Below are 11,172 nucleotides of genomic sequence, written 5' to 3' on the forward strand. Positions count from 1 at the left end.
TTGACATCCATCACTGGAGACATGCCAAATTGCCACTATGTATTTGATTTCTCTCTTACCTATCAAAGAACAACAACAACAACAAAAAGTAGTGAAACAGAGCAATTGAAAAAATATATTTTGGAGTTACACACATGTTGAAAGATAAAATGTAAGCATTTACTTCTGTTTTTGATGTCTTGAAATTACAAAAACAAAACTCCTTTTAAAGGAGAAAAATTAGTTGTTGTTCCAGTACGGAAGAGGTTTGATCTTATTAAAACATTTCTTTTAATTCTGTGTGGGTTTTGGCATGGCAACATTGTCAAACTGGCAAGTTTCAGTGGAAAATTTAAATTTTGATGAAATGACACCTTTTGAGATAAAAATATGCTGCTGGAAATTTTTTTGCTAGCTCTGCTCAGAAACTAGGTCTTTACCTCTGGCTTTTCTACAGACATCTTGAAAACTTGTAGGAAGACACAAATTTTGCCTATGGTAAAAGGTAAAAATGTGGTAAAATATGGAAAAGGCAAAAATGTTATCGTAGGAGGTCCATCACCTCGCATCATATTTAGCATTCTCCTATTGCTGTGTGCTTGTGCACATATGTGTTTGTTTAATGGCTATTTTAACTGATCAGTCATGGTGAATTTCATCTTTCTATGACGCATAAACTTTTTGTAATGCAATGTAAAAAGTATTATGTAATTATAATATAATATGGTGTGATGTAATATAATATAACATGAGCTAGCTGTGTAGGCTTCTCCAACAGAGAGAAACATGGGTTTCTTGAGAATTCTAGTGTTCTGATCTGTCTTACCTTGTTCTGAACGAAAAGTTATCTCCATCATTCAGCTCATCTGAAACTATACATCTCTGGTTGTAGTTTGACACTGCAATGAACCTTGCTTTAAAAACTTGCAATATCGGATCACAAATGCTACATCCACAGAACACCAAGATAAGCATTGTGTCATCTCACCTTGTCAGTTCAAATACATTAGAAGTTGTTAAGAGCTTGTTCTTGTACAAGCAGAGTCTATACCAGATCAGGTACTGTGTGTTGCTGCTCTCTAGCTTTATGCTATACCACAGATGTGTGATGAAACTGGGCTCAGACTTGCCTTTAGATCAAGACTAAAGGCAAGAGGCTTCTTAAAGCAGTGATCACACCAGCTATAGCAATAATAAAACTGATAGTAGATTTTACTATTTTTGGAATTAACTCTGCAATTATAAATGCATATTTCAACTTTTACTCTTTGTGTGAAACTTACTTTGCTTGTACCAGGCATATATCACAGGTATAACTACCTCAAGAGAGAGTAAGTTCGTGAAACACTCCCAAAAACACATTTCCACATGCAGACCACATGAAGAGTTTTCTTCTTTTCAGTGTTTTTCATATAACAATGCTTTCTGATTTCTTCAACTAATATCCACACTTTTTTCCCTAAATCTCAATTTCCAGTAACTTTGACCTCCCTTCTCTTTCCCCAGAATCAGAAATTTGTGGTTAATAGCTTCCTGAATACACAAGTTGCATCATAATGCCTTGAAAATTAAAGAGAATATCCCACCAAAATAAAAGGTTAAACTTAATAAAAATGCAAAACAAACTGCAGCATAGATCAACATCCAGATGTGAGGTACTGGACGAAATGCTCCTTGTCTTCATTGGACTTCGTACTGTGGAAATCTGAGTGCTGAAGGGTGATCATGGGAAAAGTGCTACTGGTTTTTCTCGTCATAATAAGCTAGTGTTTTCAATATAGTCTGGTCGCTCATTTACTTTATAGCTACAGTTTTCTATTCAGTTTGATCAGCCACTTGGAATTCCCAAGTGTCAGCTGCACAGTTTAAAAACTGCTTTCCAAAGGATAATTATGCAGACCTAATTTTAGAATCTTAAGTACCTGCTTTTAGAAGCAGAAGTGTGGATTTAGGCACCCATCTTAAAACTGTAGCTCACAGCAGAGCACTAGCATCCAGACTCCAAACCCGGGCACTAAACTAGAAATTTGACAGTGTGCATTTGCCATGAGTCAGTGTCTGTCCATGGCTTGCTTATTGCCAAAGAGACAAGTGTTTACACCCCTCCATAAGAAAATGCCTCCATGGGAAATAACACAAGGTAATACTAACCCTCCAAGTGATGTTGGTGATTCTGTGTGAAACCTACCCATTGCCTTCAATTTTCAGTCTTGCTTTGTGCTGTAGCCACCCAAGGGTTTGTCTTGATTTCTAGACAAACTGTTGGGAAATTATATTAGTATTAATTAGAATTCCTTTGGGTTTACCAGATCTTCATGCATTAGTTGGGAAATCTAGAAGGCACAGAGTGAAACCCATTGAAGAAAACTTATAACCAGGATTTTATTAAGAGTTTTGAATCATTTTGTGACTCTTAGAAGAAAACAAAATGCTAATTTCAGGACATACCTGGCCTTGGTTCATAACCTTCATGTTGTCTTCTAGGGTTTTCCGAGATTTGAGTGACCCATTTTCACTGGGCACTGTCTTCAGAGTGAGTTTTCATTGAGACTTTTCTCAACTGTAGAAATCTGTAGAAACCTATAGGTCATTCATCCAGAGCCATATCGTGTCTTTAAGGCTATCTTTAACAATTAAGTTTTAGGTCTGTCCCTGGAGACAAGTGAATCTCCCTGAAGCTAGCTACAGCTTTTCAGTACCTTACTTGATTCACATGTGAATCTTTTCCCCATATTCACCCATTCCGCTAAGACTGCTTTTACCAACTCTGTGGTCACTTGGCAAAAAAAGCAGAATGTATCCTCCTCCCTCTTCATGGGCTTCTATCATCTCACGGCCCTTATCGCTTGCCTTCCTTTGAAAATTCTTTGGAGCTTGCATAGTTTTCTTGCTGTTTACATTTTCAGGACTATTATAATAATTCATAATTCTTCTATGGTGAGTTGTGTTCAATATCCATAACGTTATTTCCAGAGAGATAAAGCATGTCCTATTGATTTTATACATGGTATATTTGGTTGTCATTTTCATTTTTTTAACTGCTTTTGCTCCTTAATCTTCCCTCCCTTTGGGTGTATCATTATACGTGTCTCCTGCCATCATGGCAGGTACAACTAATCACTAAAAGGCAAGATAGTGCACGCTTCTTTCAGATGCATTTTCTGAGATTTATAGAGGAAGCCTTGATTTCATCAGTCCTAGGAGCATTCTTAACAATAATGTTCCATTTAAAGGCATCCTCATAGTATAACTGGTCACACTATTGGGCTCTCTGTGTCTGTTTTTCGTCTGTAAGATCTCTGGGGCAGGGAAAGGTTCATGCCATGGTTAGCATGAAGGTTCACAGCCTTGCTTGTAACATATCTTTAAATTATTCTGTTCTGGTACCCAACAGGTCAGGCAGGTCAATGAGTGATCTTGATACAACTGCTGCTTTGAGTGGGACACTTCCCTTGTTCTTCCAGACCATAAGCCCTCTCCAGATATTTGTACATGTTGACCACATTGTTCTCAGATGAAAGATTTGGGGCTTCATAGATTTATCCTATGGCTAAGAGAATTTTATTTCATGCACAGTAGTTTCTGGTGCAAGATGTGAGAGCCTCCATGTAAGAGTCTTGCAGCAGGTGAAATATGTAAGAAGAAATGAATTTTTTCTTTCCTTCCAGAATGGAAATCTTTCTTTCTCTCTCCAAACATGTCTTGATATTTTAGCCTAATAGCTCAAATTATTAATAATAACCCATCAGAGATTTTAATTTGAAAATCAAGCATATATTCATTAGACCTCAATAGAAAAATTCTCTGATAGAATCCTTGTTTCCCTTGGAGGGCATTTATCTCAACTCAGAAAACATGTACAAGTCTTGTTCTCCAAACCATAACTGCCACTCAGGTGACAGCTATAACTAGAAGATTTTTAATTTGTTTAATTCTTTTGCATCTTGTATTTGTTCAATATGATGCCAACTGACGATATGGTTAAACCATCAGTGCAACAGTAGTTCTATTTCTGCGCTGGTAGAAGCCTGGTGGGATTCTTGCCACTGTGGCAGATTTCTGGTTCCCTACTGGAAGAGTTTGCAAAGTGCACAAATTCTCACGCTGCCTTGTTGTTTCAAGTCTGATGTTGCCTTGGCGGGTTTTTCCTACGGCATCCCCTAATTCGAACACTGTAAAACCAGATGTTTCCTTTTATGTTGCTACTGATCACAGGAAAAGAGAGAGAGAAAAAAAAAAAAAAAAAGAAAACAATGTGCAAAAAATTTGGCAAGTGACAGCTTGAGTGCAGAATTTTGCAATGCTGAGCCTGTGAGCCTCATATTAAACCAGTTCCAAAACAGGATGTTGCAGTGCATGTCTAATATCCCTTTTCTACCACACCCCAGAACAATTTCTTTTGCTATCTGAGCTATGAATTGCATTAAAAAGCAGCAATCAAATTGCAGAGAGAAAGACTGTATCCACTTCAACAAGCAGCAGGCATATGTTTCATTCATTTCTTTGTAAGAGATGGACAGAAAGGTGTTCCACTTTGAACAGGGTGTGCAGCAAAGGCCCCCTACCCCCACCACTGCCCTGACAGTTGTGTCACTGCGGTGACAGAAGCAATCATACTGTTTGTTAGTCATACTTAAAACTAGCAGACTCATATAGCGGATTTAGCCTTTGTTAATTGCTGGCCCTATCGTCTAAATAGAGCCAGGATAAAAATCAGATCTTAATCTTGTCAGTCAGATGGCAATTCATGCCATCCTTGATGAGGAGCGTTTGCTCCCCATGAGGGGATATACCATAGCTTGTTCTGCAACAAACTCAAACAGTCTCAATTTCAGGATATAGTTATCAGCAAAGTTTTGAGGGGTTTATTAACATTGTCTCTTGATCTGTGGGATGCCACAATTTATGTAGCTTGGGGGAAAGCACTTAAAAAACACACCATAGTTTGCACTTTTTCTAACAACAGGCTGCTATTTATTATTGGCAGGAACAGAGCACAGGCTTTAGAATTTAAGCAAAAAAGACCTTTGGCAATGAGGAAATGAGCCTAGACATTTTTCATGAATGGGGCAGAGCTGCTTAACTCTGACTGGCTTGTTTTCTTTTCTTCCTATTCACATCACTCAAGTCCCACCTTCCTGCCTTAAAAGGCATCTCGTTCCCTGGCAGCAAGACAAGTATCTGTTTGATGTCAGCACCCTTTTATTTGCTTAAAAGCATCTTTTTTTCAAGCCAGTAAATTGAAAATGACTACCGCGTCGAGAACTAGCCAATTTCCAGCACTCTCTGCAGAACCGGTCTGCTTTCACATTTGAGAGATATCATTAATTTTCTAATGAATAATGAGATCAGAGAGCTTGCATGCTGTATTATGTGTAGGAAAATGCTTATGTAAATCAGTATGGCTGTGGTAGCTTCCCAGGGGAACTTTAAAGCTTATCATATCATTAAATCTGATAACAATTCATTTTTTTTTTAAAGTAATGCAAGAAAATATAAAGGTCTATTCACCACCTATTTGTAATAATATGTTTATAATATGAAAGAAAAGATGTCTACTAGATCATATATGAGAAAATGCTACCCCAAATTCCTTAGGCTTTGCACACCGCACCCTGTATCGAGGGAAAAATCAGCCCATATATTTACATAGTTTAACCTTGTGAAATACATTGAATGCAATGAAAACATTGTCATAGCCCAATGTTAGCATTTGATATGGATTTCACTTTTCCAGGCTCCCTGCAGCTGATATCAAAGCTCTTCTATCACATCAATTCCAGTGACCTTAGGGATACCTTTCTCTTACTCTCCTTCTTCCTTCCCATGTTAAATGATGATCCTGATGAAATTTAAGGAAAACGTCCAGCTTCCTTTTAACATGATTTTAGCCTCTTAGTGACAGAGATGCTTTTGATTTATATCCAAGCTGAAAATATTAGGACAACTTTTTTTTTCCAGAGGAACCGAGATCATCTCCATGGATTTTAGTCCTCATGTTTACCACGTAGAAAACTTTTAATTAATCTTCCTGTTTCCTTCCTCCTCTGCTTGTGCTGAGCATAAACAGCATTTATTTTGCCAGTACAATTAACTCTGCAAGTTGCAGTATATATTTTGTAGTTCTTTCTCCTCTCAATCTTACAGCATTTTGCAAAAATTAGTTTTTGCTTCATAGGCATGCAAAAATGGATTTAAAAGGAAGTGCCCTCCATTAACCCAACCTGATGAGACACATCCTCTTGGTTCACATGGTGGAAGATTACAGTGACGTCCACCATCCACCCATGAGAAGTACCAGGTGAGCAGCACCGAGTGTCAGGGAAGCACATGTAGGTATGTGTGCACTGACAGAAGATTCCTCTTTTAACACTAGACTGTGCCCCCTTCCATGTTAAATATTAAGTACATGTTTTTGCACATTTGTCAGAAAGTGGAGAAGAATGCATCTGTTCCTTAGGGATGATGAACTGAAATTGGCCCTGATTCAGGAAAAAAAAAAAAAAGAAAGAAAAAAAAAAACACCAGAAAAACCACATCTATTCAGCACAGCACTTAAACTGAGACATAAGTGCCAGCCTGAATAGGGACAGAGTTAAGCCTCTGTTTAAATGCTTTCCTGAACAGGGGTCATTAGCACTAGCTCTCTCACTGAACAATGGATTATTACTAATGGAAGCAGCTAGCATTCAGATAGGCATCCAAACTTTTTGGCGCTTTCTTTAACTTAACTATTTTTTGCTGCTACTTGCAGGCCAGTTGGCTGCTGCACACTTACAGATCTGAAGAAGAGAAGGCTCCCAGCAACCTGCCAAGAGTGCCATTCAACTCTGAAGTGCTGGTTTGGAGGGCAATGGCATGAGGTGGTGAATTGAAAGCGGTGTGAGGCAGGTGCAGACTCCCTTTGAACTCAAGAAGTAAAGAACACCTTTTTCTATCAAAAACTTGGTCACCTCATTATCAAGTATCAATACTGAGAAAAATTACCAAACAACACAAATAAATATATTGGCAGATTTCAGAAGTCTTTTTTTTTTTCCAGTCTTATCAGAAAACTGCATTGGTTTTTTTCTGCAATTAGCAAAAATATTTGAATGTCACTTGTCAAACTGTGAATAAAATGGATTTATGTATAAAAATATCCAGTTTTACAAAGCATGTGGATTCACTCAAAGCTCTTTTCAAATACTTTTACCCTCCTCAGTATATAATTTCAGATGTATCCTTCATACATGGATCATCCACAGATCTTTTAGTGAAGTAATTTTCAGCTGTATTTGCTATATGAACTCTTTTGCTTTCCAATTTTTTATCTCAGGTAATGCAGTAGCAGAAGCAAAATTGATTACCAACTGCACATATTGAATATGTGCTTATTTAGCTCTGCATACAGCAAGGTTATTTCCTCCAGAAGTCCTGGCATAGCTCATGAACCTCTGTGTATTGCACACAAGTTCATTATTTGATCTAAACCTAGCTGTCCTGGGAGACTATGAACTTCAAGAAGGAAGGAGATGACAGTCAGGACAGTGCCAGGCAGGCTCATAAAAGCCTCAGGTACAGCTCTGCATCTAACACAGAGAATGGTGGGACATGGCAATGTATCCAAAAATGTGCATAGGTCATAGGTGAGTTGAATAGGTCACTTTGGTCAGTCTGGAGCCGTGTTACTGAGCTGTAACAAGATTAGAATTAAAATGTAGCGAGGCAGCATCACCTCTGCACCTAACAGTGCTCCTCCAATCATCTTTTGTTTGCATCTTATCCAGAAGGAACAGGACAAATTATGCAGTTGATCTTTTCTTTTCCTGAAATGGCTCTTTTTGGAACAGATTTCTGGGCGTGTGAAGAGGAGTAAGCTGTTCGCAGCATGGATTTACCAAAGGTGAATTGTGCTCAATCTGACAGAAAACCTTCTATCATAAAATGTTTAGGTTGTGGATGAGAGAAAACCAGTGTATGTCATCAACCTCAGCTTTAGCAAGGCTTTGAACACTGTCTCCCACAGTATTCTACAGTATCCAAGTTAGGATGTTATGATCTGGATGGGCAAAAATCTGACTGACTGATAGAGCTCGCAGGGTAGTGTTTAATGGGTGTTACTCTACCTGAAGGTGAAAGCAGACTCCATGGGTATCTATATCTGTAGGTCCAGTCCTGTTTAATGACTTAATCAATGACAATGGAAGGGTGGTGGAGTGTTTAAAAGTTTTCAGATGGCATCAAACTTGGGGATCAGTATATAAGCTGTTGGTAAGGGTGGCCATTCAGAGAGACCAAGGCAGGCTGTGGAATTCACCAAGGTTTACAAAATGCAAAAACAACAAATGCAAAATCTTGCACCTGGGAACGAATAACCTCTGGCAACAGTAAAGGACAGGAAATGGCTGGCCAGGGAGCAGCTCTGATAAAAATGACCTGCATGTCTTGGTAAGCGGCAAGCTGAACATGAGCCAGCAGTATACCCTGGCAACAAAACAGGCCCACTATCCTGGGCAGTATTAGCAGAATTACTAGTAGATTGAGGGAAGTGATTATTCTCCTCTAGTCAATACTTGTGAGACCATGTCAAGCGTGCACTCAGAATTGGACCTCCAGTACAACTAAGACATTGACAAAGTGGAGAGAGTTCAGCAGGCTGACACCAAACTGATCGGGAGGGTGGAACGTGTATTCTGTGTGGAGATGCAGAGGGGATGGGGATTGTTCAGCCTAGAGAAGAGAAGGCTTTGGTTACTGAGAAAATGTAGCCTGCTTCTTCACAGTGGTGCATGGCAGGAGAAAAAAGAGACAACTGACATAAATTGAAACAAGAGAGGTTCTCACAGATATAAAGAAAAGCTTTTTCACAGTGAGGTCAATCAAAAGTTGGAAAGGTTCCCCAGAGAAAGCTGTACAATTTCACTCAACCTGTGGAGTCTTTCATGACCCTGACAGGGATATACTGGAAAGAGTCCAGCAGAGGGCCACTAAGATGATCAAGGAACTGGAGTACCTCTGCTGTGAGGAGAGGCTGAGCAAGTACGGACAGCCTGGAGAAGAGGAGGCTCAGGGAAGATCTTATCAATGAGATTAAATACCTGAAGGGAGGGTATGAAGAAGATGGAACCAGCTTCTTTTCAGTGGTGCCCAGTGCCAGGACAAGAGTCAATGGGCACAAACTAGAACACAAGAGGCTCTGTCTAAACATTAGGAAGCACTTCTTTACTGTGTGGGTGATAGAGCCCTGGCACAGGCTGCCAAGAGAAGTTGAGGTGTCTCCCTCCTTGGAGATCTTCAAAAGCCACCTGGACATGGTCCTGGGCAACACGCTCTAGATGTCCCACCTTGAGCCAGGAGGCTGGACCAGATAGCCTCCAGAGGTCCCTTCCAACCTCAACCATTCTGTGATTCAGTGACCTGACTGGATAAAGACTTGAACAACGTGGTCTGATCTCATTTTCAAACCAGCTGATCCTTCTTTGAGCAGGAGATCATATTAGATGACCTCTAGGCCCCTTCCAAAACTCACTTTCCCTGTGACACTTTCCTATGATCCATCTCCTCACCACCTGGACTCATAGTGCTTTTCCTCCTCTTCTGCTTTTTTTTTTTCTTTCTTTCTTTTTTTTTTTTTTCCTTTCACAGTCCTGTATTCCTCTCTCAGACCTCAGAGTTGTCTTTCACTAAGGATGACTTCAGAACCCAGAACTGCAGGATAGGGAAAGGAGGAGAAAAGTGAGAGAGGCAATCACTGCAGAAACATGCTGGCAAACAGTGAGGGTAACAATCCAGAACTTCTTGAGAAGCTCCAAGCAGACACAGGATCCCCTCAAACTGGGAGATCTGTGCTGATGAGTGCATAAAGCACTTTTGTTCACCTTGGAAGAGCGGTGGATGGAGCATGACTGCTGATGAACTTGGGCTAACATTCCTTTCTAACATGGTCTACATTCAATGAGTGGCAGAGGGAATGGAAAAGGCACTAAGTAAAAATCTGTAAAGGAAAAAGGAAGAAAGGAAGTTTTGTTTGGGAAATTCCTGTAGATTATGGACTTGCCTAAGAGTGTCTGTGTTGCAGAGCTGAAAAGCAGAAACACAGGTGACATCTGGAATGCATCATTAAAGATGATGAATTAGGGGGAAGAGCTGGTGTAATGCCACTGAGTGTACCCTCAGATTCAAATTGGTGAGTTTTGTGCATTTAACCAGCAGCAGAACTCTGTGTTTCCCCTCTTTCCCTAACACTGGGACAGAGCATAGGGTCCTCAGGCATTTCCTCATTGTGAACCGGGAGACCGGCTTCCTTGGGTTTCTACAGCATGGACAACAAAATGGCTAGTATCACGGAACCAAGGAGTGAAGAGGTTGTCTAGTTACCTCAGCAAAAATGCAAGGAGGGCTGGCTTTAGGAAGAACTGTCTAACCCATGAGGTAGTAATAAGTATGTGCTTTTTCTTTTCATTTTTTCCTCCGTACATTACCCCTGCTGCTGCCTTCTGTGGTTCAGCTGTTTGAACACCTCCAGACTCCCTGCACTTGAGAAATATGGCTGTTAACTCACAGGTAGATTTTTTTAATTTCCCAGTGTTCTTGGGTGTTGTTTTTTTTTTTTTTTTCTGTGTGGTCACAGTAAAAAATTCCTTAAGAACTGTTGGACTCAGCTGCTGTTACTGTCACACAACATGTGGCAGAAAGTTTAAGTTTATATGAGAGAACGAAAAGAATGGCAGTACTGGGCTGCAAATTAAACATTTCTGAATTACATTTAGATGTATGTTCTTTGTGGTAATATATTTGAATTAGACACAAGAACTACATAATGCACGAAGAAAATCAGATTGAGGATTTTATCAATATTTGGATTTCAGTTATGTATCATCTGACTATGGACAATAATACTGTCTTCCTGGAATTAAGGTGATCTTTCATTTAGGAGGGGATTTACCATCACAGTCAGAAATGGTCACTTGTTGAGATAAGGTTTTATTGGTGGATTTGACAAAAATACTCAAAGTAGTGGTTGATTAGTGTAAGCAGGTTACTGTGCCTTTACATTGCAAATTTTAAAGTTTTCAGAGGAATGTGGAGGTTGGGATAAAATTTATAACAATGAAAATAGAAAGAAAAATGAGCTCTGCATTGCGAACATCTGTAATGTGGTATGATAAAACAACATTTCTTCAAACACTTTTCTTAGCACTCAGATTTCTG

General features: G+C 39.5%; 1 protein-coding gene across 25 annotated transcripts in view; it reads left to right on the top strand.

The window, feature by feature from the left end:
* The window catches only part of LOC308176229 (uncharacterized protein), a 48,554-nt gene extending 38,412 nt beyond the window's left edge, over positions 1-10,142 (top strand). For 20 of the 25 annotated variants that reach the window (XR_013938145.1, XR_013938149.1, XR_013938150.1 and 17 more), the window contains 2 exons: positions 6,158-6,280; positions 6,734-7,198. The gene's annotated coding sequence lies outside the window, so the exon portion shown is untranslated. Of the gene's footprint in view, positions 1-6,157; positions 6,281-6,733 lie in introns of all 25 variants that reach the window. The other 5 variants (XR_013938168.1, XR_013938169.1, XR_013938170.1 and 2 more) reach the window with 2 other exon arrangements.
* The last annotated feature ends 1,030 nt before the right edge of the window (positions 10,143-11,172 follow it).

The sequence above is a fragment of the Anser brachyrhynchus genome (assembly GCF_964034855.1).
Source record: "Anser brachyrhynchus genome assembly, chromosome: 1".
Classification (NCBI taxonomy): Eukaryota; Metazoa; Chordata; class Aves; order Anseriformes; family Anatidae; genus Anser; species Anser brachyrhynchus.